General features: G+C 38.3%; 1 protein-coding gene across 1 annotated transcript in view; it reads left to right on the top strand.

Annotated features, from left to right (window-relative positions):
• Positions 1–1,056: 1,056 nt before the first annotated feature.
• The window catches only part of LOC107708848 (neural cell adhesion molecule L1-like), a 63,216-nt gene continuing 59,282 nt past the window's right edge, over positions 1,057–4,990 (top strand). Inside the window, exon 1 of the mRNA XM_016513204.1 lies at positions 1,057–1,176. The gene's annotated coding sequence lies outside the window, so the exon portion shown is untranslated. The remainder of the gene's footprint in view (positions 1,177–4,990) is intronic.

The raw sequence follows: 4,990 nt of genomic DNA, 5'->3' as shown, positions 1-4,990 counted from the left end.
TATCATTAGAAAAAAATATTTTTAAATGTAAAATAGATGTAATGTATAGATATATAGAAGGTGTGAAAACTATGTATAATATATGATATATAAAGGTGTCTTGCATTTAAAATACAGTATCATTTTACAGTAAAGTATACTGTAAAAAATAGTATTTTCACCTTTTCTTTTCCCTTTTCTTTTATTCAAGTCAAGTTTTTTTTTGTCTTTTTATCTGTCATATTCTGTGTCCTATGTATAATTAATAATAATAATTTCAGATCTTTTAATAAAAATTTGGATTACTGAAAGAAAATAATAAAATAAATAATGATAATAAAATACATTATCCTGAAATTAGGTCCTCTTTTTTTTTCTTTGCCACGTTTGTATATATCAATATAAATATGCATCTTCTCACAGACAAGTATATTGCTATGAATGCTTAAATTTTTTTTTTTTTTGCCAATAATAGTGATTAAGAAAGTGATTTTTCTTTTCTTATTTTATTTTTTACACTATATATGTGTATTATACACAAAAAAATAGTATAACTCCACACTCCTGGATCTTCTCTTTCTATATTTCATCTGACACTTTCAAGGAGAGAGCGTAGGGAGGGATAAACGGAAAGCTTTCCCTGTGCCACCATACAAATGCTGCATAACAATGCACTAATTAGCATAACATATAGTTCTCATTCTTATTACTCGCTCCCACCAAACCAACAGCAAGAAGCCTTTAATGGTGCTGTAGAACAGCTCTCTGCGTTTTACTCTGCCTGACTGATTCTCTCCTCCTGTTCTGACAGATCCTGCCAATCACCGACAAAATTATGGACACATTTCATCTGGCACCAGGGGAATGCAGAGTGGAAATCAGGATGAAGACAATAAAGGAATGGTCAGAGTATAAAGGGAAGGGAGGAGAAGAGGAGAGTGAAGAAAAAGAGGCAGGGAGCTAGAAGAAAAAGGGTGATGTCACTGGCTCTTGATGGCAGCCAATCAGAAACGGGGAGAGGCAGCGAGGGAGCCAGGAGAGGGTGTGTTTTCCTCGCACTGCAGCATCAGCAGTGAAGAGAGGCCACAATCAATCTGACACAGAGCAGGAGACACAAGAACCTTCAGGGACAGATAAAACAACAGAGTTGCCAGAGGAGGACGGAAACCCGAAGCCTGCCGTTTCTGAACTGCAGAGGTGAGTGGAGAAGGCTGTCAGTGACCGTGTCAATAGCATTTAGTGTCTGATCGATGTCAAACAGAATTGGCTTGTTTTTGCTGATTTTTCTTGTGGTTTGATGATCACACCTTTGAGACTTAAGGTGCAATGATGTAGCAGTGAGGCTGCTGTGTGGTCTTGCAAACTGGAGCTGTACCATTCAAAATAATTGCATTGTATTTATCATTTATGCATTTTTTATTAGTTCCTATAGTGTTGCATTTAGACCTTTAAGTATGAAAAAAGCAAATAATATTTTATTTAAACTTCAGTGTGTTAAATGAGATGCTAAATGCGTTTTGATTATTTTTAGTTTAATTTTTTTTAAAGATTTCTTTTTTGTGTGATGTCACATTGTCTCACTCTTGAGTTGCCCTGTCTGGTAAACAGAAACCGTTCTCTGGTGGATTTGCGCACATCCCGTGTGAAATCAGCAACAGGCTCTTCTGTTTTCATCTTTACTGCAGGACTGTGCTCTTGCTTCGAATATTAGTGCTGGTTTGGTTGCATTTTGCAGCCTCGTATTGACCTAGACCTAATGCCAACATTTGTTGTATTTAATAAGATTTACTTTTAGCTGGCTGTTGTTTCATTTGGAACAGTTGCTCTAGTGTTTTTTAATGCATTAATGTTTGAAAGTGCCCGTTTTGTTAGCACTGTGATGTTGTTAATAATTTATGTTTTATCTATGGTTGGTCCTCCCTCCCCCTCGTTTTGCTGGGCCGTGTAATTGTGTTAATCACCCATGAGAGTATTGTGGTGTTGAGAGTACTGGTGGTCCGCAGTGCTGCCCTTCACAGTGGTGTGTTGGTGTGTGCGGTACTGAAAACAAATAATGACGCTTTGATGGGGCAGGCGGCAATAGCAAATATATGAGTGTGAGAGCATTGGGTGGGGTCTGCATTTATTTTCAGTCTCTTAAATGCAGACACACTCACCTGGCGGCACGCCAGCATGTTTGATTCAGGGTGGGTCTCACTCACAGCGCTCAGGCTGCAAATTATTAGCACTGTTAGCAAAGTTTAGGGTGTATCGCACTATATAAATCTATATAAAATATATGAAATTCAACAAAAAAACAAAAATGTAGTATCATGGTGCAGTGATTATATTAATTTATATATTATAGGGTTTTCATGGCTTCCATATACATTTTTAAATACATTTTCATTTCATTTCATTTCATTTGATTTTATTACACAAAAGTACTGTGGTAGTACTTTTGGTACAGTGATTATATTTATATTATAGGCTTATTATAATATTCATATCCATGGTATTTTCGTGGTATTCCAAGTACTTTAAAGAATAGCATTATTTTACCATAAAATTAAAAATTAAATTTTAATTTTACAATATAAGTGCTGTGGTAGTACCATGCCACAGTGATTATTATAATCATTAACCATGGGATTTACATGATGCTCCAAGGTACTTTACAAATGGCATCATAATACCAGGGGCGCCGCAATGGTTTCTGGGCCCCCCGGACAGCATATTCACATGGGCCCCCTGCTTTCCCGGGGTTTGGACATGTTCCCCCTCCGTACAGATCACGTTCCCCTCGGTAAATCGTGTTCCGGGGGGGTCCCCCCTCGGTAGAAATCGCAATTGCGTTCCCTTCGGTAGAAATCACGTTTCCCCCTCGGCGGCCCCCCTCCATCATTGGGCCCTTAGAATCGTCCTAACCTTCCCCCACCCCCTCCCCCTTTACGGCGCCCCTGCAAAATTGTTAATTTTCTCTTACATAAAAGTACTGTGGAAGTACATTGGAACTTTAAAGAATACCATAAAATCATAAAACATGTTGTTACCATGGCACAATTCAAAACCATGGTATTTATGTGGTATTTTTAGCTTTTAAAAAAAAGCACTGTGGAAATACCATGGTACAATGATTATCATATCACATGAATTGTATTTTCATGGTAGTCTAACGAATACCATAGTACTATGAAACATGTTTTTACCATGGTACAATGATTATCATATTCAAAGCAGTGGTATTTATGTGGTATTCCAAAATAATCCAAAGAATACCATAAAAATTCCATGATTTTATTGTATAATTAAACATTTTCATTTACTTTTACAAAAACGTACTGTGCCAGTACTAGTTTAGAGTGATTATGTTATGTTGTTATGTTATAATTATATATATATTATATATTACAATTACTATTGAATTTTTTGTACATTTTGTATAGAGCTGTTTATGGAATAATGATTGCGATGTTTAAAACCATGGTATTTATGTGGGTGTTTCAAGGTAATTCAAAAGATACCATGCCTATACCATGATTTTGTAGCCTCAGTTTATCTCCCTGCAAAGGAATTTTGACTAGTTGCCTGTCGCTGACTGACAATGACTTGTGTCTTTCTAGGATAAATCACTCAGAATTGATTATTGACAAGGTGTCTGTAGATGGCTAACAGGTGCTTGGGCCGTGAGAGTGCGGAGTGATATCCATTCTGTGCTCCACATCCATCATACTGTAGGTTCTCTTGCTTTTACTGTACCATAGAAACAGCATGTGTGCACGGAAAAATATGATCTGCCTCTGCAAAATCTTCTCCTGAGAGGCAGAGGCTTTAATTGAGCTGTGTGCACAGATGGATGGATGGGCTGGAGAGATTTAGGAGGGATGAAAGAAAGGAAAGAGGGTGGGGTCACATTTGACAGGCGAAGCCGTTGTGCAGGCCGATAATATATGTGCTCTTATGTTGTCTGAGGAGATCAACAGGGAGAGAGAGAATGGGTGCAAGGTCAACAAGGAAGGGACAGGAACGGGGAGGGGTCAATTAAAAGAAGGAGTGAGAAAAAGAGCCATCACTCTTTTTTGATGACATCGGTTTTGACATCTGAAACACTTTTAAAATAAATTGAAATAGAAAACGGTTCTTTTAAGTTGTTATAATATTTCACAACATTACTGCTTTTACTGTATCTTTGATTAAAAATCAATGCAGCCTTAAGCATAAGCTTTTTTTTTTTAACAAAATTTATTAAACATCCGTATTAATATAGCAGCATGTAAGAATAACACTATAAACGCAAGCTCTCAGATGCAGAGCATCTGTTGTGGATGTGCCGGTTACAGAGGAGCTCTTGGGAGAAACAGCACAGCCCGCGAGTCTCCACAGCCACCTGTTATCGCCTCAGGGCCTTGGTGTCACTGGCACATCCTGCTCCCGAAAAACACGCCGGGCAAAAAATCCCCCAATAACACCTGTTTTAAGTACCCATGCAGTAGTGAAAGCTTTACAACCTACTGCTGCCACTCTGCTGATGGGGTCGACCTCCAAAGAGAGACAGACACATTAGTTAAAACCATTTGTAGAGGCTGGCGAGGCTGCGGTTGGAGCAGCTCTCTGCAGACAGGAGGGGGATGACAGAGGCAAGACAGAGACAGTCAGACGAGCCTGGAGGACGACAAGGAGGGGGGCAGGATGTATTAGGATGATTTAAAGAGCGCACAATGACGAAACTTCCCTGTTAGGGAAGAATAAGTACTAATAGGTGGAAAAGTGACTGTAAGTTTCTACATGAGTTCATAAGATGTAAGAAGGGTGAATGGGGAAGATGCACAGCAGCCCAAAATTTATTTGGACACTTATGACCCATATGTGACCCTGGACCACAAAACCAGTCATAAGTAGCACAGGTATATTTGTAGCAATAGCCAAAAATACATTGTATGGGTCAAAACGATCGATTTTTCTTTTATGCCAAAAATCAATAGGATATTAAGTAAAGATCATGTTCCATGAAGATATTTTGTAAATTTCCTAC

This window comes from Sinocyclocheilus rhinocerous, unplaced genomic scaffold (genome assembly GCF_001515625.1).
Source record: "Sinocyclocheilus rhinocerous isolate Xijiao unplaced genomic scaffold, SAMN03320098_v1.1 scaffold1406, whole genome shotgun sequence".
In the NCBI taxonomy this organism is placed as follows: Eukaryota; Metazoa; Chordata; class Actinopteri; order Cypriniformes; family Cyprinidae; genus Sinocyclocheilus; species Sinocyclocheilus rhinocerous.
Note: the sequence above shows the minus strand (reverse complement) of the source record. Positions and strands in the feature narration are given on the sequence as shown.